Source organism: Ailuropoda melanoleuca, chromosome 16 (genome assembly GCF_002007445.2).
Source record: "Ailuropoda melanoleuca isolate Jingjing chromosome 16, ASM200744v2, whole genome shotgun sequence".
Taxonomy (NCBI): Eukaryota; Metazoa; Chordata; class Mammalia; order Carnivora; family Ursidae; genus Ailuropoda; species Ailuropoda melanoleuca.
The window spans coordinates 69,428,804-69,453,779 of record NC_048233.1 but is presented as its reverse complement, the minus strand read 5'-3'; the positions used below and the strand labels follow the sequence as shown (position 1 = coordinate 69,453,779).

General features: G+C 38.9%; 1 protein-coding gene across 5 annotated transcripts in view; it reads left to right on the top strand.

The window, feature by feature from the left end:
* The window catches only part of LRRC4C (leucine rich repeat containing 4C), a 156,861-nt gene that overhangs the window by 112,432 nt on the left and 19,453 nt on the right, over positions 1–24,976 (top strand). For 2 of the 5 annotated variants that reach the window (XM_011232270.3, XM_019805901.2), the window contains 2 exons: positions 20,958–21,009; positions 21,261–21,326. The exons of 2 other annotated variants lie outside the window; for them this stretch is intronic. The gene's annotated coding sequence lies outside the window, so the exon portion shown is untranslated. The remainder of the gene's footprint in view (positions 1–20,957; positions 21,010–21,260; positions 21,327–24,976) is intronic. One more of the 5 variants, XM_019805902.2, reaches the window with a different exon arrangement.

Here is a 24,976-nt window from a genome sequence, read left to right as displayed (position 1 = left end):
GGAAGAAGCAGGCTTCCAGCGGAGGAGCCTGATGTGGGGCTTGATCCCGGAATGCTGGGATCACACCCTGAGCCGAAGGCAGACGCTTAACAACTGCGCCACCCAGGCACCCCTAGACCTCGGATTTCTTATAGCATCTGCCTAACCCTGGAGACATTAGCATAGCTTCCATTGCACCCCCCCGATAGATATGATATTTCTGGAATGTCCTCCATTCTTTATCTCACTTTTCCTTCCATCCTCTTTTCCTTTCCTCTCTGGTTAATTCTACTTTTTCTTCTCTCTTAATGTAGCTTCGCTGTGAGGCATATGCCCCTTTAGTTCACTGGGCAATGAGTAGCTTACTTTCACCAAAGATGTATTTTTGAGGCCTTGATTTAAAATAGGCACTGCAGATGTTTTCCCTAAGTGAGCCCTTTAAAACATCTCCTTGGGTGCACAAGGTTCTCTGCTTTTGTGTTTACCACTGGAACAGAGTTAGCATCCAAATTAATGTGCAGCCATGACTACACTGGAACAAAGCAGGGATTGTGTGATGACTCATCGGGTAAACTGTTTCTACTTCCTTCTAACAATTCATATGTGTGTGTTGGGTTGCAGGAGGACATACACAAATATTCATAAGCAGAAGCCCATTCACACGTACCACCCCTCTAGGTAGGCTTTTGGCACAGTCAAAAACGGGACTCTGTATTTAATAATACCTCACGTTCAGGCTTTATCAGGGACTGCTCTGTGCATTATATTATCATGAAGCCACGCCAGCATTACTGGTGTTTCCTTTACACAAAAGAAATTAAATGTGTCTCATAACTAAAGTCTAACATTAGCTTGTGTCTGCAAAAGGGAAAGACAATTAGAAAGTTCCCAAATTAACATTCTAATAATATAGCAGTAATCAGCACTAGTCTGGGGTTTGGTTGAAACAAAATGACCTGCCTTTATATATAATTAGTACATATAAGGAAATGATGTGAAGTGTGAATTTTAGCAGTGATGTAAATTTATATCTTTTTTTTTCTTTTAAGTAGGAGACTAGATTTGGCCAAGGCAGTTAGAGGGTAAGATCCATAGTAGATAACGGATTATAACTCTTTACAACAGAAAAAGAAACGGAATCTCAGTGGACAAACATGTGCTTGTTTTTCCCAACTATAAACATAGCATGTTGAGCAGACTTCATCAAAGTATTACATTGCAAATATATACAAAATATATACATATATGTGTGCTGTATTTACACACACAGCCATTATACCTCTAAAATACATAATTTGCACATAACTATGGTGAAAACTTGATAATTAAATAAGTTTATTTCAGATAATTTTCATACTTTAGGGTTGACTCTCTCCACCTCCCAAATATTTATTCACCAAAACTCTATCTCATATGCTCTAAGAATCCCCTAGGCAGGGTTTTTAAATAATAGATGCATATATATTAATATCTTATATCCTCTCCTATGCCAGAATTTCACTCCTATGGAATAATATTGAAACTGCGTCTGTGGAAAGAACACCCCCCCACCACTGACTGGCCAGTTGGTTAGTTAACAGGGTACACAAACTCTTTTGGAACACCAGGGTCCTACTTAGAACTTCCAGTGCCTCAGACAAATAATTCCCAATATTATATATTCCCAGGACCTGATATTCACATACAATGTATATAATTGTATTTATATAAAGGTATGTCAGTCCATGGGGTTGTGTACTCATTCATTTTTATGTTATTGTGAACGAAAATGTTTTATTGCAGCTATTTTATAGACGTCAACGGTTAGAGTTGCTCATTCAAAAGTTAAAAGGGAAAAGCTGGAGTAAATTTGAGATCCAGGTGACTCCAGTTTTTGCCCTTCTGTGAGGTAATGGAAAGGTGATGGCTTTTAATTAAAATGGAACCACAGTGTCATGGCCACAGTGATTTGATTTTGCCTACCTGCACTGCTCAGAAATTATACATTTAAAAGATGTAATTAACAGAAAATTAAAGATTCTCCTTCATTCTTGTTATGTAAAAGATTCCCTGTTCCCTTCCTCCCCCAGCCCAGACTTCTCAGCTGGTATGGAGCCTTTTAAGTTGTGTCCTCACACCGCATGAGTCAGTGCATTAATTAGCTAAGTGGGACTGTGATCATTAACTCCTATATGAGGTCTCTCTTCCCCATCTGACCCTTCACAGAGCAGGAGCCTTTGGCTGCCTAGAACGCAGGAAGCCTTTGTCCTCTGTGCTTCCAGCTTTAATAAGCTCAAAGGAATGCCCCTGCATACTGTGGAGATTTTCAGGGCCCTTTCCTTCTATTTAATATGATGAATCCACACAGATGTGAAGTGGGTTCATTGACTTGAAACATCAGGAGGTTTGGAGCCAAACTAGAGCAAACCTCAGAGAGCCCCTCAGTTCCAAACCATGGTGCTCCTTTGGCCAATGCATCCCTATGCAGAACCCCTTTTCTTTTCGCTCTTTGTCACGATGAGTCCAGTCTAAATGGCTTTCTCTTAAAAAATTAGTCTTTTAATGATCTTGCACATCTTGTCATTGTCCCTTTAAACATTGTCCATCGTTGTCTCTTGTCATTGTCCTTCTTTCAACACCATCTAGTCTCCATTTGATTGTGCCAAGAGCCTTGGGATAATTCTGTCCCTCCATAAACCAGGCTCCCTCTCCAGTTATGTTCCCTCTCCTGTTTCCATATTTCAAATCTCCTTTCCTTGGGAAAGATTATTATGCATAAGTGGGTTTGAAGTGAAATGGCCCTCACCTCAAGACATGGCCCTTTTCTACCCTGCATTCATCTGAATTTTACCAGGACTCCAGTAATGAGCCTCACCCCACGCAGTGGTCCACCCCTTTGTTCTGCCGATGCTGCTTCCCTGCCGTCTCTCCAGAGCCTGTTTTGTCATAGAATATCACCACTACTGATTTCTGTGGGTAAACATGTCCCACACTGGAAAATGGGGAACTACCTAGGCCCGCCTTCTGCTAGCGGCTTTTTGTATTTTTCCTTAGTGCCTTGTATTAGTGACTAATTTTCACATTGACACATTTATCCAAACATAACATACATGTTTACAAACATCTTAGCTGGAATTAATTAAATCAAGGGGTATAAAAATAGCTATTAATTATTATCTTCATCCCATTATTTTGGGAATATGCAAATGAGTAATATTTTCCATTCCACATCTTCGCTGATACACAGTGCTACCACTTGCTACATCTGCTACAATGTTACAGGGAAAAATGGTTGAAACAGAGTCTGTGAACCTTCAAGGCAAACCTTCCATTTGGAAGACAGCAGTTTTCCCTGTTGTGGTAGGAATTTGCAGAATTCTAGGCCATACATACACTGGGCGGAAAGTTTCAGGTGTTCTGGCAAATGGGCAGGAGTGATAGATCCAGTGGTTGGTATTACTGATGGATATACAGTAAAAGTGTTTTGTTGTACTCTGGGATTCTCCCATTGAAATGACTCTTCACTTGGTTGATGTGAAATGAGTGAATTCTCTGGCCCAAGGGGTCATAATGTGGGGACGGGATATTCAGGTGCATTCAGGGAGCCTAGGATGCTGCTCTGTAAACTTATATCATGGGTATGTCCTTGTGATAATTTCACCCCTTTTTTGACTGCGACCCATAATAAAAGTACATTTTACATCTCCACCCAGTTGTAAACACATATATTAATAGCCCAATTAAAAACACATGTATATCACAAAACAATTTCCACTGTGTGATGCACTCTGATATTTTCTGTTCTCTTCACTTTCATTTTATTTAATGCAGGTCATGATCCATAAATTGATTTCATGACCATGTAGTCGTCATTACCCAGTTGGAAAACCATTTTCTTCTAGGGCAGCAGCATTGCAACTTGTTCACATCACATTCATATGGATTAGACTGTTGCCTGCCACTACGAGAGTTTTAAAAAAATTTACATTAATATTTAATATTCTAACAAGAAAAGTACACATATCCGAAGCATACATATCCATGGCATTTTATAAATTAAATGCACATGGATAAATAGTGTCCACAGTAGGAAGCTGACAAATATCCTTATGTCAGTTGTCTCCTTGTGCACTCCCCATGGATGATCACTGTCAGGACTTCTAAGGGACCAGATATTTTTTATGTTTGCCTATATAGATTATATTTGCTTGTTTGTGTACTTTATTTAAATCATATGATGCTCTTTTTGCATCCAGCTTCTTGTGTTCCCACTATATTTGTGAAACCCATTCATATTATTGTGAGACCATAGGTTGCTTATTCACATTTCTGTATTATGTACTATTAGGTGCATATGCCACAGTCGATCCATTCATGTGTTGATGTTTGTTGGGACATTTCTAGTTTGGGTCTCTGAGGACTAAACCCTGAGGCTCTATGCATTCTAACATGTGGCTTTGTTAAAGATCTGTACACATTTGTGTTGGTGATAGATATCTAGGATGGAATTATTCGGTTATAGGTGTGAGTATGTTCAGCTTTATTAACGACAAACAAACAGTATTCTAAAGTGGTTGTACCAGCAGGGGGATGGTTTTAATTTTTGTCATCTAATTAATTTTTATATAGGAAAAATAAGACTAAGAACTGAAGTAGGTTACCAAAGTCACAGAACAAATAGAGTTGACTCTTAGACAACATGGATTTGAACTGTGTAGGTCCACTTATATGCAGCTTTTTTTTTTATATAAATATGACATAGTACTGTAAATGTATTTGCTTTTCTTTGACTTTCTTAACATATTTTACTTTAGCTTACTTTATTGTGAGAATATAGTATATAATACGTATAATATGCAAATATGTATTAACCAACTGTTTATGTTTTTGGTAAGTTTTCCAGTCAGCTGTGGTTTATTAGTAGTTACGTTTTGGGGAGGTCAAAGGTAATACACGGATGTTTGACTGTGTGGGGGATCGGTGCGCCTAACCCCACATTGTTCAAGGGTCAACTGTATATTGCAGAATTAGAACTAACACTAGATTGCAGAGTTCAAAGTCAATGGTTTTTGTTTGTTTTTTCTTCTCTATTGCTTATATATTTATAAAGGCCTCTAAAGGGGTGTATTTGTCCTTTATTTCCCTTTTTTCCCCAGGCCCCCTCACATACATGGACACACAGACACACACAGACATGTACACATGCTTTGCCCCCCATGCAGATACACACGGAGACTCCCACAACACACATACACAGAAACAAATAAACAAACATAAAGGCATATACACAGACACACACAGAGATACACAGAGGCATACATAGACGCCTACAACTGCAGCATAAAGACACTTGCAGACCCATACACAGATAGACATAGACACACATCAAGATACACACGTGAGGGGCGCCTGGGTGGCACAGCGGTTGGGCGTCTGCCTTTGGCTCAGGGCGTGATCCCGGCGTTCTGGGATCGAGCCCCGCATCAGGCTCCTCTGCTGGGAGCCTGCTTCTTCCTCCCCCACTGCCCCTGCTTGTGTTCCCTCTCTCGCTGGCTGTCTCTGCCTCTATCAAATAAATAAATAAAATCTTTAAAAAAAAAAAAAAGATACACACGTGAAAATGATACACTTGGTTATATGTCATTTTTTTTCCACATGCTCATACTTTCGCCAACAACAGAATAAGTTCCTTTAGGTTATATTTGCATGATTCAATGTTTTCCAATAAATACCTGTATATATATTTGGTTTGAGGGTGATTTTATTTTTATATTTTTAAGATTCCTGGGGAAATATATTTGTACCCTACTTTGGTATGCCCTGAACTTAGTTACCAGATTGATATCAATTGTAAATTGTTCTTGCAGTATCTACAGGACATACATATGCCCACTTAATTCATAATCTGTAGTATCTAATTTAGGGTGTCTTTTTTCCCCCTGAAGAACATTGTCTGTTCATATTCTACTGTATTATCGAAAGGAGATACTTTTGCTAATGATTGAAATGTGGGCCCTACAATTTCAGGAAATAAATAGGGAAAAATATATTTATATATCTAAGTTTTCTATTGCTGTGTTATAAATTACTATAAATGTATTAGCTTTAAACAACATATATTTATTATCTCAGTTTCTGGGGACAGGACTCGACACAGCTTGAATGGGTCTTCAGTTCAGGTTTTCAGAGGGCTTCAAAGTATTGGCCAGGCTCTAGGTAGAACTTGGGGTTCTTTTCTAAGTTTAAGTAATTATTGGCAAGACTCAATTCCTTGTAGCTTAGGACTGAGGTCCTGGCTTTATTGCTGGCTATCAGCTGGGCCACATGCTCAGCCACTAGAGGCCACTTACAATTTCTTACCACATGGCTCTTTATGAAAACATGGCAGCTTAGTTCTTTACGACCAGCAGGTGACTCTCTTGCTACAGTCTCTAAGATAGATCTTACATAGTATCATGTAATCATAGGAGTGACCTCCTGTTACCTTTGCTGTATAATGTACTCCAATCAAGATAGTGACTATCCCACCACTTCTGTAATTTAACACTGGTTGGAAGCAAGTTACAAACCCTGCTCTGACTCAGAGGGTGGGGAGAGCATACAGTAGTGTGGCTTGGGGTCCTCTTAGAATTGTGTCTACCACACATGGCTTGAGAGTTTTCTTTTACTTGGTATTTCTAACCAGGTAACCATAATTGCTGTTATGCTATTACAAGCAATTTCTATTCATAAAATATATTGACTCTAGAAGCAACTTACAGTCCAATTGATATATAACAACATATTGAATTTGAGAATATACATATATTCACACATATATAGATACAAGTATGTATGTATAATTTCTTTTAATTTCACATCCTACCATAGAACCGAAATCAGCCACAGTTCAATGTATATACTCGATACTTTGCCACCAAATGTCTTTATAGTGTAGATGTGTTACAACCCAGTGATTTCTTTAAGAGGGAGTTTATTTTACCTTACTCTCACCTCCAGTAGGAATCGGAAGAGATTTAGAACATCAAAGGATGTGGTGACTCCTTTTGAAATGCCTCACACTTTGTTCCAAACCCTCTGAGAGACTGCCAATCCTTATTTAAATCAAACCTTCAAGATAATGTGAAACTATCATTCTCTCTGGGCTATATTATAAAATTTGGTTCAAAATAGATCTGAAACTTTTAATGGGAATAAATGTTCTTGCACATGGTATGGTGGATTGGGTATGGATAAGATGCACTGTGCTTTCTGGGAAACATGCCAAGCAGTGGCTTAAGGGGACCACTATAAGGACTTTTCTTACTTGGCTCCCTGACAAATGGCATGCCTGCTTAATCAAAACTAGGTGCAATATGGTTGCTGCCCTTTAACAAAACTATAATAGAAGACAAAAGATGGAAGAGATAGGTAGTGGACGTGATTAGAGGGAAAATGAAGCTTGTAGACAGGGTGAGATGGCAAATGAGAACATCTCATCCAGAAAGGCTATGAGGAAGTTGGGAGTTCAATCCCGTTTCATGAAAATGATCACAGTAAAGATTGTCCACGCCTTTCTTTCTGAGCAGGTACTTAAAAATACACGTTAAAGTGCCTCATCTTTGAATCTGGACAGGCTGGACAAGAAAGCTGGCTCTGCTACTTACCAGCTTTGGCTGAGTGGGTTAACCTTCTTAAGTCACTATTTCTTTGTCATCAAAGTGGATGGAAATGACATATCTTACATAAAGAGTTTGGTGTAGTACTTGGCCCTAACAGACACAACAAAACAAGGAAATAGGCAGAAGAACATGTGACTACAAAGATGACAAAACCCTTGCAGGTTTCTTCAGGAAGCTTGCTACGCAGGCGAAAGAATAATTAGAGCAACCTGCTAACTCCTAGAATAGTGGGAAGAAATTTTATTAGTCTTCCAGAGAGGGCAAAGATAATCAAACAGGTTGCTCTCCCTCTTACCCTGGGCCTAAAGGAGGCATTTTTTTTTTTTAATACATTCCATTTGTGTCTGTCTCTAGTTCTGTACCAGAAATTATTAGAACCCATTTTCCTTTAACCTTTCCACCAAAGAAAAATGCCAGAAGGAAAGCAAAGCTGAAGAGAGTTTGCATCAGGGATGTTTATGAGCTAATGGAGGTCAAACAGACTGAGTCCCTGGAGAGGAGACAACAAAACTGGGGCTGGAAATGACATCTGGAACCATAATGATCAAGTGGTTAGTCTTTTTTTTTTTTTTTCCCAGAACCAGTTTTTCAGATAATAAAATGATGATGATGATGATAAGAAGTTAAATAAATGGAATGATGAATATGACCCATTGTCCCCTTGCAGTCATTCATGAATATTTAAAATACTGAGTTTTAGCCAAATTAGTTTTTATAGAGTTTTTCTGGTCTTGAGGGACAAGTGTGAGGGTAAAAATACTACCTTTGGTTTGCTTCACCATTTTTCTTCCTCATCATCAGCAATGGTTTCTAGGATTTCAAGTCAATAATGAGGAAGGGACAAAACCTATCACAATCTCAATTGCTTTCGTCTCTGTAGCTCTGGACAAAGCATGAATATGTGGCAATATTTTCAGATCAGTTGGTGTGAGGACATGAGTTGGAACAAAAGACTTCTAATTAGGGGGAATTTTGTCCACATAAATTAGGATGTTAGTGTTTGGGCTTTTTTCCTATTAATAATGCTTCTAAATAGCATTTCTCTTGGCTTGCCAGCTTTTAAAGACACCAATACTAAATTGGGATAAATATGCAACTTGCCTATTTTTCAACTTTTTGACCAGTCAGATCAGTTGATGATTCTTTATTACAGGAAATTGATGTTTCAAACACTCCCATGAAAAGAGTCAAGAAAAGGGAAAATGTGGGCAACCAAACACAATTCTTTCTGGTCTACTATTTTATAAAAACAGGAGAACTCACAAAGACCCATTGAGGTTAACAAGTAGTATTCTACTAGAATGGGAGAGGTCCTTTGTAATGCCTATTTTTTACCAAAAGTATTTACTGTTTTGTATTTTCCTAAACTCTGTGTCTTATGTATTTTACCCCTCTCACATCTACACATATATACACACATAAAATATACATAGATATTTTATCTCATTCCAAGTTCCTTAAATTGTTCTGTAGAGTAGTAGTCTTTCCAGACAATATGACAAGACTTATTGCCTCTAATTTTCAGAAGAAATCCTGAATGTACCCTTCTGTCATGAGCTCTTTTAGAAAATATTTAAACATTGTTTGTTGTTGATTATAAAATAATTTATATGTATCAACCCCGGAGCCCTGTTCTCAAGTTAATGATTTATTTAACTGCTATTGTCTTCATTATCAATCATTAGCAAAATGTGAAGCAAAATCGGACAGAAATAAGGTTAAAATTTGAAACTTAATATTTGAGAGGGATTTATATCTGAAAGTTCATACTGTGGCCCCACTGTGATTTTGAAATCAGTAAAATTATTATAACTATTATTTTGAATGAATACAAACTGTGGATGTAATTATAAGGCAATTTCATTTTCCCCTCACATTTAAAATTTACTCATTGGGATCAGTTTTGCTTTTGTCCCTAGACAAAAACTTTCTGGAAATGTTTATGTAATGTAAGGCACCATGGTAAGTAATTGACATATCCAAATTATATAATATTCAAAACTTTGAACTCATTTCAATATTAAGATTCCTGCCTTCCACAACACAGGCCTGATTTCAGATAGTAAGCCTGATGTCACAGAATGGGGAATGGACAGGACTAGTTTCTTCTCTATATTGTCACAGAACCTTCTCTTCCTTCTCTTTTCTCATCTGCCTACTCCTAATTCTGACTCTTACTTATTATCATGGTTAGGGAAAATAGGTTAAGTGTTGGGTGGAATAGCATTTACTTGCCTGGTACTGTCTTCAGTTGACATCAGTATCTTTGGGTTTGCCAGACATTTGAAATTGACTTTCTTAGAGTAACTTCCCTGGGTCTGTGTTCTTTGGTGATCTCCCCCCCTTCTCTCTGACTCCGCCCAAATTTGCCTTGGTGAGAGTGAGACTCTCTTCCCTGGCATATCACTTTCTCCAACATCCAGAAATACTTTCAGATTTCCTGCGGGAAGCTGTTTACTTCTTCAGGCAACCCTTTTACACAGAATCTAAAATATCTTTAAGACTGTCTCATCAACTCTCTCATATGTGTGGTCAACACTTGGCCACTTGCTTTTGAGATTTTTCAGATGGAATTTAGACACTACCCTCCAATGTCTACTCCACTGTGCCATCACAGCCCTATCCTTAGTCTTGATGTAAGGGATAGGAGCCCTTGGAATTCTTTTGGGAATTGGTCTTGGTATTGGTGATAGTAAGTCATAACCCACTGACAATTCCCTCAAAAAAATCCTCTAATGATCTTCCTGAAGTCCCTCTCTAACTAAGCTAAGGGTTAGGATGTAGAGACGACTCACCACTTTCCTTAGAAATGGGACTCACAAGATAGCTCTCTCCAAAGAAATCCTGGTTCATTGATGTCTTTGCTCTGTGTAAGAGGTTATGAGCTGTGCAAACATATGACTATCCCCACTGTAAATTTCTGCCCTCTTTAGAATATATCATCTACTGTGTCTTAGTTCCTTAGCCCAAACCTCCATTTCAATATTCTCATTCATACAATAATGCAGAAAGGTATAGTTTAAGTAGTGATTTTATGAAGACATGAAAACGGTTCTTCATTTTTTTTTCATTTAGTAATTATTTGGGTCACTTTTGTGCCAAACATTACTCTAGGCTCAGGAAATAAGATTGTGAACAAGCTATGTAATTTCCCTCTACTCATGAAGCTTATATTCTTCTGAAGGCAGGAATATAGTTTTAAAAAGAAGTAAATAATGAGATGTCAGAGAGAGGAGATGAGTCACTCTGTGCAGGTGAGTAAGGGGTCCTTTTAGGGAAGTTTCTGAAGGAAAATCTGTGAGAAAGTGACGTTCTGTACAGGAGTTACTTAAATTAATTGGGAATAATTGAATCTATATCATGGAATAAAAATATCTACATTTTAATATACGTAAGCACATCTGGAGAACTATGAATAATATGCAATGCAAAGTTTCATGTGCATTCTGGTTCTTCCTCCCTTAGGACGTGGGAAGAAACTCTGCTCTCTCCTAGGGAAGAGTTCCTGATCTGGTCCAATCAGGTTCTCCATCTTTCTCCTCACTGGGTCCCACACAGCTGGCCTGCATTGAGATGTTTGTGACCTTGTATCAGGGCTCTTATTACATTTGTAGACTATTCTTAGTCTCTGCTAATGAGATCGCTCAGAGTTCGCTTTGAGTATCACATCTTAATCACTTGATTTCTGCAGACGTTTCCTTTCTCCAAATAAACTCCTCAAAATGCCTGCTGCTCTGTGCTCATTAACCTGGGAATGGCTTCTCTAACTCCAATTTGAAAATTCTCCCCGACATCTGAGAGTTCTGTCCTAATCAGGATTCTCCAAGCAGTTGCAATGGAAGGAGGATTTCAGACTCTTGAGTGTGAAAGGAAAAAAAAAAAAAAATCAATGACCAAATTTCCATCTGCAAGGGGATTTTCCCTCTATGTAGACTTAGGGACTTCACTGTTCTACAGTGCAGCATGATTAAGATCCACCCAATGCCACCGTCTGCCCAATTCCCACTTAATCATTTTATGCTCAGTAAGGTTTAGGTGACACAAAGATAACAAAATAATTAGTTAATGAGTAAATGAATGAATAAAGAGATGAATATTCATCAACTAGGAGTTATTGGGTTTTCTTTTTTTTTTTTTTCTCTCATGCTCTTTTTCTACTCTTAACCAACAGTTGATAGAGTGGAGGTTTCATGATGAGGACAATAAGCCCTCATTTAAACAAACCCAACGTAAGAATAGAACTAAACATCCATATAGACATTGACAACATTTTTCCATTTGCTGATGGATGTTAGGTTGGTGACCTATATCTCTATAGCATTGCCACTTTGGATTATATTGGATAACATTAAAGGTCTTTCAGATGCACAAATGTTCTAATCCGGAGCCAGAGAGCAGCAGCTCTTCTCTTCACCCTTGCCAAATTTTCACGTGCCTGGGAATGTACAGGCATGTTCCATTTTATTGTGCTCTGCTTTATTGTGCTTCACAGATACTGAGTTGTGGTTTTGATTTTTTTCTTTTTTTTTTTTTAATTGAAAGTTTGTGGCAAGAATCAAGAAAGGCTGTTGATGCCATTTTTCCAACCACATTTGCTAACTTCATATCTCTGTCACATTTTGGTGATTCTCACACTATTACAAACTTTTTTGTTATTATATGTGTTATGGTGATCTTTGATCAGTGATTACAACTTGCTGAAAGCTCAAATATGGTTAAGGTTTTTTAGCAATAACATTCTTAATTAAGATATGTATATCTTTTAGACAATGCTATTGTACACTAAACAGACTAAAGTGTAGTATAAATGTAAATTTATATGTACTGGGAAACCAAAAACTCATTTGATGTGCTTCGTTGCATTACGTGCTTCATCGTGGTGGTCTGGAACTGAACCTTCAGTATCTCTGAGGTATGCCTCTATTTTCTTGGTATGTTTTAAGCTTGCTTTAATAAGACTATTTCTAAATACTGTTGGTTTTAGAATACTAAGTCTTAAAGTTTCCCTTGCATTTAAAGGACAAAAGAACAAATTACATACCATAATTGATAAATCGAAAATATGGTTGCAGATAAATGGGGTTTTGAAATCAAAACTGGAAGTTAAAATCATTCTGAAAAGTTCAGCTTATTTAAAATAAGCTTGACAGGCACTTACGAGAAGAAATACTGTGGAGACGCTCTGGAACGTCTTATGGGAGCAGCTAGCTCATTGAGGAACAGCCTAAGGTCAGGGATACTGACAGGGATCTCATGTTGTTTTATTAATCCCCTAGAACCCAACAGTATATTATTAGGCTGCCAGCCACATTCCCATAAAATGGCTTGCTCAAGATGAAACTTTGGCTTTTATGAAGGGACTTGAATTTACAAACTAAAGCATAGTGCCATCTCTTATTTCTACCTTTAGTGAATTACTCAGAACACTCGAAGACTCTGTGCTCTATCAGAACTTCAATCTAATGAAGGAGATAGATTATACTTGAATTATTGAAGGAGATAAATTATACTTGACTTGAAATCATAATTTCTTCAAAAAAAACCATAATTAAGAGAAGAGGTATTATTTTTATTAGGCCAATCTCTTTGTGTATTCAAAAGGGGTCCCTAAAGTAAAAAGACAATCTGGAAGCTATAGTTCTGTAGAGGTTTAAGTACAGAACACATGCAGGCCACTGACATAGTAATTATTGTATAATGAGGCTCTGAAACTTTGTTAGACCTATTCCCAGAGAGCTTTCAGTCACCTTGACCTGTGGAGAACACAGGCATCTCTGACATTTCAGGGTAGAATTTGAATCGTATACCATTTTCAGGGTATAGCCAAGTCACTTATATTCTGCTTGGAATCCCCAGGGAGTTGCATTGGAATGAGAAAGAATTGGAACAGCCTTGTTTTAAAACAAGATTGGTCACAGGGAAGGGTAGACTCTTGAAGTAAAGTTGGACAAAGCACAACCAGCCATAGGAGCTAGGACAAGGTCTAGACTAACAGAAAGGATAATATTTTCAAGGATCTAAGAATAGCTAGGGAAGTGGAGGTGATCCCTTCACACAAATACTCTGCAGGCATATGGAGCATGGTCGTGGGGAGTTCAGGAGCAGATGATAGTTGGACAGCTATATTAGGTAGGTGGCATATGGTAGTTTTGGGGTTTCTTTTACCACCATCCCCATATGTAATCTCTAAGCACATATTCTTGATGCTGCCTCCAGAAACAATCTTTAATTTTCTAATTCTCTTTATTCTTGCAGCTGCTGCTGAAGATCAAGCCACTCTCACATGCACTACTCATCTGCCATTGATCCCTTCAATCAGTTCTCACACATAGCCAAAGTGATAGTTTAAAAGTCTAAATCAGACTATATTGTTTCCCAGTGTGAAACTCTGCAAGAGCTTGTCACTGCATACAGAATACAAAGAAATTGCTTTCCCTGGCCCATCAGGCCTATTCTCTGTGGTGGATTGAATGGTGGCTTCCTACAAGATATGTCCACATCCAGACCCACAGAACCTGTGGATGTGACCTTACTTGGAAAATTTTCTTTCCATATGTAATTAAATTGAGGGCCTTGACATGAGAACATCCCAGATTATCCAGGTGGGCCCTAAATACAATGACAATTGTCCTTATAAAAGACCACCCATAGGAGAGACATATGGAGGAGAAGAAGGCCATGGAGGGCTGAGGCGGAGACTGGAGTTATGTGTCCACAAACCAAGGAAAACCTGGAGCCACTAGGGCTGGAAACAGCATGGAAGGATTCTTCCCTAAAGACTGGAGAGTCTTGCTGGCATCTCCATTTCAGGCTTCTTGCCTCCACAACTGAGACAGAATCCATTTCTGCTGTTTTAAGCCATCAGACTGTGATAATTGTTGTGAAAACCAAAGGAAACTGACATACTCTCCATCCACATCTCCTACTCTTATGCTTGCCTGCTTTAGTCCTACTAGACTAGCCTAACTCTTCCCCTCGTGATTCTTTAAGTATAACACTCTTCTTGTCTTCATCTCTTTGGCCTGCTGCAACAAAACTCCATAGACCAATTAGCTTATAAGGAACAGAAATGTATTTCTCATGGTTCTGGAGGCATGAAGTCAGAGGTCAGGGAGCCAGCATGGTCCTCTTCCAGGTTGTGGACTCTCATTGTGTCTTCACGTAGAAAGACTGACAGAGCTCTCTGAAGCCTCTTCTAAATCCCATTCATGAGGACTTCATCCTAATGACCTAAGTACCTCCCAAAGGCTCCACCTCCCAATACCATCACATTGGGCATTGGGATTTTAACATATGAATTTGAGGGGGGGGGGACAAAAACATTTAGGCTATAGCACTCCGTCAAACTTGGAGTCTTTAAATTAGCTCCTTCTCTGCCTGGAATGTTTTCTTCTAGATCTTTCCATGTCTGAGTTCTTTCTTGTCATTATGGAAGTTAAATGTTTCTTTTGCAGAGGGATCTTACTAGACCAAATCTATGTAATATTTCCCCTTAGCCATTCCCTGTTTCATCACTCTTTTATTTTCATTGTAATACTTATCTCTACCTGATCTTTTGTGGTTTGTTATCTGTCTACCCTCTAAGAGGGATACTCCATGAAGTGAGAATTCTTTACTGTGTGACTCACTACAGAATCTTGAGTGTCTGGAATAATCCCTGGTATTCAGTAAGCATTGAATTAATGTTGAATGAGATGTATATCAGAAGGCTATCAATTCTGATGAGGATTAAGGTGATAATGTTCAATATCTAGAAATTTAAGAAACAAACCAGGTCCTTAGACCCGCGGTCCTGGAATTTGGATTATGTTATACTACCAAAGACTTAGACTTGTAGAAGAGGACAGGAATCCCATAAGAGATCACAAATACATATGGAGGCAGGGTCTTGGCACTAAACTGATACTATTTTCCAAAGCAGTATATAGATTATAAGCTATTGGAGCATAAGATCAGAGCTAAATCTGGAACAATGATGTCATGAGGCTGAGTGTGAGAGTGAGGTTACAGAATATGGCCAGGATTTGTTCTGCCTATAGGTGGAGTGTATAGCCCAGGACTAACAACGTTGGGGGAAAGTCAGGCATGGGTAATAGGAGGCAGAAACTACAACTGTCCATTGCTCTGGCAAAAAAAAAAAAAAAAAAAAAAAAAAAAAAAAAAAAAAATACTTGGCTTTCTGATAATCCAGATGTAATTTTCTAGTGAACTAGATCTAAGAGACTAGGTCCTTCCCAATAGGGCCAGCTTCAAATTAGATTCAGGTTTGAATGCAATAACTTAAAATGATCCCATATGTTCTCAATGATACTCTAGCACTGTAACCTAAAAGAGGCCCTACCCAATGGTAGGTTGACACTGACTACCCAGATTATCTCGCTGTGAGGGCTGGGAGGGGGAGAATATCCCTGATGATGCCATTATTTCGCTTTTTTGTCCTGTCAACCTTACCAGCAATTTAAGAAGCTTAATGAGATCATACGAATCCAACTCAGAAGTAAGGAATACCTATCATCTGAGGATAATGACTATCATTGGAGATTACAGAAGACCAGAAGGGCTGCTATATGACCGGGAGGGCTTGGAAGCTACTCTCTTAGAACCACCATCATCGTGAATTTTCCACAGGTCGGGGAGTTGTCTAGTGTAGTATCCTTTGAGGGTCTTTGTGACTTTCTTATAACATCAGCTTAATGACAGGAGTCAGAGACCTGTGGAAATCCTATTTGGAGGCTTGCAGCCATTTTAGAGTTCCCAGAGATAAGGTGTCTTGATGTAACCTCCCACGGCGTACAGCTTGTCCTAGAGAAGTCATTTCAGCATTTTTCATTGCCTCTGACTTTCCCAGAGGTTCTCTGTTGTTATTATTAGCTGTATATTTTGAAAATGAAAAACAATCAGGTTGAGGAAAAGGCCTCCTGTATGTTTGTGTCTGTGAGAGTAAATGTGGAATAAATATATGTAATGCATGGTGGTTGATATTTTGTATCATTTATCTTCACTTGTGAGGAGAGATGGGATAAGTCACTTATGACTCTGCCAGTCCTGATCCATTCTTCATCACTACACTCATGAAGATAAATGTCACATTTACACAGACCACAGCTATCATGTGTCCTTTCGGGCCATAGATTTAGATTGGTTAGAGCAGGAAGTTGACTTGGTGCTGTTATTTGAAAATCAAGGACACTTTTGTTGTACCATCTCCGATTCCCACACACGCTAATCTCCAGGGATAAACTAGGGTACCATTGCAGCTAAAGAGATACTAAGTAGCATATATATTTTCATCCATGTCTATACTTCAGATACTCACTTCACTTTAATTTAAAATGTTTATTTTCTGCATATGCCCAGCACGGTGTTCTGCAGGGGCAGTTGATTCTTAGGATACAAGAATGTTGTATCTACGGTGGTTTTATGGTGTTGTTGATAAGTGGAATAATGAAGAGTACTATGGAAAAAATGATAAGTAAGTGGTTAATTCTCCCTGTGGGCAAGTCAGAGGACAAAGAGGCAAGTCAGAATAGAACTATTGAAAATTAATAATATTTGAGAGGCTTTATTAAGGGAAAACAGCATGGACACCTTAGTTTTCCATGATGTACAAATGGCTGTACTATTGGATTTTAAGACTATGGCCAAGCAAGTGTCTTCTCTGCTCTGTGCTTGTGGACCCTGCTATAGGTAATCAATAGAGAATGAACCCTAGATAGCTTGGTACCAAATGTACTTATTCTGGTTTTGTCTGTAATTACTGTTCCACAGACTGAATGTCTGAAGTTAGAAAACTTTCCATTGAAATAAAATTATTGGCTCTTTTCCCCTTGGTTGGTACATGAACGTCTCTATAACCAGAAGTAAGCTGAAAAGGATTTCCATAAATTCCAGAAATTTGGTTGGCAAACTGGACATTTCCAAAATCACTGTCCCTCTTTGAAAACTGTAGTGAACCATATGAAATCATTGATTTAGGATATGGCCAGTTTATGCCCTTCATTCTAATCATACAGATGAATTGTGTGATTCGGATTCAGGGTGTACTTCCAGTTGGTTCTTTCTGATATAACCAAATAAGCTATTTCATTCACTTATTCAAAAAATGTTCATTGAACATGTACTAATTGGCAGTAACTGGGTTATGCATGCCCCTGAAATGGAATACAGTGCCTGTCCTAACAAGGCCTGTAGTCTAATGCTGCAGAAAGACACGTAGGTAGGCAAGTAGGCAAGTACAACGTGGATGACTAACACAATCATTGCTCAATACATATTCTTTTTATTATTCCCATATGGTGCAATGTGTTTAAAAAGCACAAAAAAAAAGCAAGTTCCAGGGCATCTGGGTGGCTCACTCCGTTACACATCCAACTCTTGATTTTGGCTTAGGTCATGATCTTGGGGTTGTGAGATCGAGCCCCATGTCAGGCTCCATGATGGGTGTGGAGCCTTCTTAAGAGTCTCTCTTCCTCTCCCTCTACCTGTCTTTCCCTCTCCCTCCCTGAAAACAAACAAACAAAAACAAACAAACAAAAAACCCACAAGTTCCTACAAATTTAGAGAACCTTGCGACGATTAATGGCATAAGTACATCCCTCCATCCTTTAACGTGTTCATAATAAAAGATTGTACATTGGGTAGGACACTAGCCTAGAGCTCTAAATATGTAACTTCTTGCATTAACAGTTATCACATATCAGTTTTGTTCCTTTTAAATATAATCACATTACTTAACTTCCTTATACTTTAACATTTTCATCTGCAAAATGGAAAAATAGAATCTATTCTGCTTACCTCCCATAATTGTGAAGGCCAGACAGGGTAATGTATATGAGACAATTTTCTAATCTATAATGTATAAGATAAGCTAAAGGTAAGATTCTCATGACCGTCTTTCTTGTTACCAATCTTGTTTTTACAGTGCTATGTAAAAGATCAGGCTGGTGTGTTTTCCCATGTCTCGGCATGATCATATATTTGGAGATGAGTACCAGATTCAGCACCAGATACTCATTTCATAAAAGTGGGTAAATTGTTTAGTCACGCCCCAAGTCAGTAGAGCAGTACTTAATAAACAACGAATGAAACACTCTCTGATAACAATAATCATTCCTGTTATCGGAGAGCTTACAATATGCCAGGCTTAGTGGTTTATGGACGTCACCTCATTTCATGCTCTGAACAACCTTCTAACGTTGACTCTAAACCCACTCCACCATGTGGAGAAGAAGCTGAGGAGCTGCACACATAGAAGCGAAGACACCAGATCTTGGACCAGGCTCTTGGAATAACTCAATTATGCAGCTAGAGAATGGACTAGGATGTAGCAGTGGAGGACAAGAGAGGGGACGAGACTCTTGAATACACACGATTTCCGAAGTGCAGGCAATAGGGTGTAAAGGTGATAGGCTATAGAGGTAACAGGATGCCATAGTGAGGATGAGGTGGAGAAAATGGAGATCAAAGGGACTTTGGTCTGAACTACTAAGAGGATGATCCCTGGAATGATGCTTGGCATGTGGTGGGAGCTTAAAATTGTTTGTCAAATGAATGAATGAACGACTGGAGTTGCTATTAGAAAAATCTTTACTGGGGATGTAGGTTGAGTTGGAATCAAGGGTTTTATTTTGGACAGATTGATTTTCAGTGCCTCCAAGTGGAGGTCTTGAGTTAGCAGTTAGATGTACGAGTCTGCACTGCAGACTGGAGATGTATGCTTATGAATGCTGTTTAAAGCCACAATGGGATCACATGGAAAATGAGGCTAGACAAAGAATAGGTCCACTAATTGGGCTCTGGTACACGCCAGGGTTTAGTGGCCCAATGGATCAGGCACAACTAGTGATGGAGGTAGAGCAGATTAACCACTGAGGTAGAAAGAGAATCAAGATAGTGTTTTCCCAGGAGCCAAGTGCAGACAGTGTTTCAGAAAGGACAAGGTGGTCACTATGTCAAATACTGCTAATTTTTGTTTAATATAAGAATTGAGAATTGGCTACTTGCTTTAGCAATGAGCATGAGTTTTCTCCTCCTACCTCTTCTTTATTCCTTCTACACACACTAATTGTTACCCACTGCCTTGCTCTCACATTATTATAAATCCCTGACATGTTAACTTGTCATTCACATTTCATGTTTCCTAACTCAAGGGTTCTTGGAACCATGAGATTTGGGGGAACTTTCTATAAGACTGAGTTACACATCTTTCAAAACCAATAATGGAAAATCTAGAGATCATCTCCGAAATACATTTTAATTATATTCAGTTTTACTTATGTAATAATAGTAATATTCACTAGTGTTATATTGCTTTGAAGTTTGGGAAGCACATTTACTTAACATTCTGTGTTCCACACAGAACCATCTAACACAGTGAAGTGCCCAGCTTTGAAGCTTACGCCATCAGACTATGCCACCTGCTAACACCTCCTTGTAGGAGTCACCAGCAGACCCACACTTCACTCCTCCTCATTCCTTGAAGATTTTAACACCTGCCTCCCTGCTGTTCTTTCCAATCCTACTCCTGATAGAATTCTTGGTGATTTCAATATCCATGTCAGTCCCTTGATCTTGATTACTAATTGTGTGGGCTTTTCCCATCTGTACTTGCTCAGGGTTTCCGCTTTGTACTGTTTGCACCAACTGTATGTCTAAGATTTGGCTGTAAAGATCTGTGTTTATGGGAATTAAAGATTCTTTTGTTTACTTCATTATGCTTTGCAAACTAGAGCACTGTCTCTTCGTGTTTCTTTGCTCTAAGTACCGTGTGCCCTCAAGCTCAGATTCTGATTTTTATAGGAGTGTGGGAGGGGGGCGGGGAATAGGAATCGAGATGGATAGGAGGAGATGTTAGTGTCTCTTTTGTGTTTGGATGCAGGAAAAGAAACAACTGGAGTTCACAGCTCATGCCGGTGTCAAACTCTGAGCATCCCATTTGACTTTAGTAATTTGGCGTGTTCTGTTTAACCATTTCCTACTCATCTTCAAAATATTTTACCTCGTTTGATCTTAAAACATGTTTTTGACCAAGACACTGGATCAGAGAGAAAATGTGACTTGTTGAAGGTCATGCATCTGAGAAGTCAGAACCAAACGTAGACTATAGGTCTTCTGACTCCAAATGCATTTTTTCATTGGCCTGAAAAAATGCATTGTTCCAAATGGCCAGTGGTTAAAATAGCTGCCTTGGCTCTCTGCCCGGGAGAATGTTAAAATACAGTGGCAATTCAATAAACATTGTCACCAGTGTTGTCTGTGGTGAGGGTGGTGGCAGCAGATCCAGAAATGTGCTGAATTGTTCTAATGGATGCTTTTTTATTTTTTACTTATTTTTTGTAGATTGGCAAACATGTGGCCTGTTTACAGCATAGAGACCACAATGGAGAGCTAGGTGGGTGATGATTCATGCTAAATCTTTCCCACAATATGCTGAACACTACAACAGCAGCTAATGTGAAGAGGCTCATTATACACTGTCAAATCCAGTAACAGCAACGACTGGCGTTGCTAGCATGAGCAACTTGTGGGAAGCCCAGCTACTGCAAACCACTACTGAATTTCAAAAAATAGGCTGCAGGATAGTAGAAAAGACATAGTCCCTGAGTCATATTTGCAAATTTCTTGTATGTTTCTCTTTGCCAGCTTAGAAACCGTCTTCATGTTCCCAGCTTGAACCAGAGATGACTCTCCTTGGGATTCGTTTCTCTTGTGAGTGCCTCCTCCTTCAGTTATATTTTATGGGCTAAAGATTTTATAAGGGTAGGGGTGGCTCACAGAGAGACCTGGAAATGTGGTTCTCCTACAGAAATATTCCCAAAGCTCCCTCGTCACCCTGTCTTCTGCCAGCCAATCATGCCGTACGCATAAGCACATTTACCTTCTGGAGCACAGCACCCGTAGGTAGGTTTTCTCCTTCCACAGCGAGATACCATAGGCAGCAGGCAGGAGAACTGGCTCCTTGCTCTATGACTTATGATTTTGTGTCTTTTTGTCTCCATATAATTGTAATCTCCTGGAAGGAAGGGTCCTGGATTTATTGATCTCTTTAGTCTAAAGCCTATGAGCCATAGTTGTCCCTCCATAAATATTTATCAGTAAAATTAATGCATTCACTTCTAAAAAGTCCATAATCAAGCTAGGGACTGGGGTTTAATCTTCTTGCCTCCTGTGTCCCTAGCACAGTGCCTGATATATAATAGGTGGAAACTCCATGTTCTTTTAGTGAGAACAAGGGTATGAATGAGTCCATCAATCACCATGGTTCCCTGTGGCCAAATTAAAGGCTAAGCAAACCTTTCCCAATCATCAGGGACAGAAAAGTGATGGCTTCCAATCATTCTTCTTTGGGCCACCCGGAGTAATGCCCTAAAAGTGGTTGTTTATTTTGGAAGGCAAAAGCTAATCTGAAGCTATTTTCTTTATTTTTATATTCAAATATCTATAAAACAGAAAAACACCAGAGACCTATTCATTGCTCACAAATGATCTATGGGGTAATAATGTGCTTGCTTTTCCAGCTGTGCTGCACTTTGGTGCTATCCTGGCTTTAATTGAAAATATGCTGTGACCTTGGTTTTGTTCACTGGGCATGGGGGGTTATAATTGGCATGAGGCCTCTGAAGAACTCCCTTTTAATGAATGCCATTTGGCTAATTTGGGGTTCGCCTGCGGGAAATAATGTATGAAGTCCTGTAAAAACAAGACACATTTTATTTGCATGCAATTCACATGAAGGTAATGATTTAAATTTTTTTTTAACTTTTTATTTTGCCATAACTATTCGTTGAATTCTAAATGCTATCAGTATGATAATAGTATTGTCCCTAACAGTCTCATGTTTCATCGTAATTAAATAAACAGCTTGTGAATTGCAGTCCAAAAAATGTCTGTGTTCCACTCTTAACTTAAGGGGTTTCCATAGAAACTGTGGGCAGCAAGTTTAACTGACATTCATTGGACTTGAGGCTGCATGCAGTGTTGCTATCTCTCTGTTTTTCTGCTACCCTGTATACATCTCTTTCTCTTCCTTTAACCCTGGAAACCCTCTCCCCCTCTGTCCTCCTCCTCCTCCCCCTGCCCCTCCGCCTTCTCCCCAGCTTCTCCTCCCCCTTCTCTTATTAGCAATGAGGAAGTAATTTGGACTCAGTTAGATTTAACAAATGCAATAATACTAAAATGAGCTCTGATACTTAAGTGTAATTGTGTTATTAGCTGGAAATGTTTTTCTTCAAAAACAAAAGAATTGAGAGTGAAGTTTACTAAGGAAGCACATGCTGGTAAGAAGGAACCCTTGGCTGCCAGTTGAAAGTTCGCAGGCTCTATATCACGGTCCACATTTCCACCCCAGCTACGGCTTTTCCTTGATTTAGACAACCCGAACTGATGTTTCTTTCTCCTCAGTCCTGATTGTCAGTCTTCTAAGTGGAGTATAAAATCATCATGCTGATCATATTCCAAGAGAAAGAAGGAGTTTATTTAGGAAAGAAAAAAAAAAACATACTGTATATTGTGTACCTACTGTGTGCCCGATATTTTGCTGGATACTGGCATTTAGGTTGTCTTAGGTGATCCCACAACATTCATTGCCAGGCAGTGTGCTGGAAGGAAAAATGGATCTGGAGCTGGTGGTTGAAGTCTAGATACCACAACAAGCTGGTTGAAAAGCCTTGATTATAATGTGTAGATGGTCTGTCTTGGTTTCTCAAAGACAAAATGAATATGAGCACTTCTAGGAAATGCTGTTTCATTAAGATTAGTTATAATAATGCAGCCAGTATAGCATAGGAGTGGTGTTTTTCTTCATCCCTTTAGAAATGAGTTGCCAAAAGAGTAAATTGATTCTCTAAAGCAACATAGCTAGTAGAAAGTGTATCCATCCGGTACAGTAGCTAAAAGGGTGCATCAAGACAGGCTGGAGATCAGTTACTAATTGTGTGATTCGGGGTAAGCTACAAACAGCATCTATTTCATGCAGTTGTTGGGAGGATTAAGTAAAGTGCATGTAAATTGTGCAGAGTATCTGCCACATAGAGAGCTGTGGTTTTTACTTTCTGTCTCCCTCCCTCCCCCACTTTTCTGATTGTTTGTTTTTTCAGTATGGATTCAAAGTAAAAAATGATCAGTCTCCAAAGTCTATTTAATTACGTATAATTTTATAAGTTGTAAATCATCTCACAATTCATAAACTATCTAAAGTTATCCTGGTAATGAGAAAGGAGGGACAAAAAATATCATGCCCACTTTACAGGTGAGAAAAAAGGAGATTCAGAGTTATTGACCAGATCTCCATATAGTGAAAGAGGAAGTGGAGTTTTTACCTAGGTCTCTGGGGTTCCTTTTAAAATTAAAACTCTCTAAGTCTATGATTCTTAATTTGGGTTCTATGTTCACAAGTTTTAAAGCTTCAACCCAGCAGATTTTAATTCATCTTTCCAACAAATGGTGAGAGGAAGACACTTTTAGCAGGGAGGGAGGAAAGGAATGAAGGAGAAGGTACTTACAAAGTCTGTCTCTCATGGACCTGTTTTCAGGTCATTCTCCCAGGATCCGAAGGGGCATGCAGAAATAAGGTTCTCAATCCCAGGGACAGAAGAGGCATTGATTTTGCATAGCAATATGCTTTAGTGGGGTGGGGTGGAATGGGGAGGAAAAAACTGAAAAGAAGGCATGTATCAGTCAGAGATGTTCGTAGTGGTGGGCATCTGGAGAACTCAGGAAAGAGTAAACAGCTGGGACAAGAGTAGGATAGGACATGATTGCTGGAGAGCATAACTGTTACCCCACCCCATACACACACACACAAGATTAATCCCAATGAACATTTCTTTAATATATAATCATTGTAAGGCTTCAAAGAGCTCATGCTAGGAGAGGAAATGTTAGCTCTGCCATTTTTACTTGTGATGTGCTTATGCTTGCCTTATTATTAGAATATTCATTCTGTGTTGCCTTTGAAAGAATTCCTTTATGCTTCTTTCTCCATTTTGGGTTAGTTCTTTTTTAAAACTAAATAAAAGAATCCGTGAAGCCCCTTAGCTAGACACACAGAGATTGTAGTATGTCACTAAGTGCTGAAAACATATGACCAAGTAACTGTGCCACAGACCACCCCGCTGAGTTATGGAACTCCCTCTTTTGCTCAGGACTCCTCACATATGTTACGTGACACCTGGAACCATTGCCAAATTAGAAAAACTGAATCTCTTTGTTTCTGAGATGAAAGTTAGTTATAAATAGAAGTTTTAATATTTTTCTTCCATGCCCTAATGGATCATCTTGGCAGGTTTGGGGTTGAAGAGAGTGAGTAAGAAAAGGAATTATTATAGAGACTCCAGAGCAGGGTCAGCAAACTTTTCCTG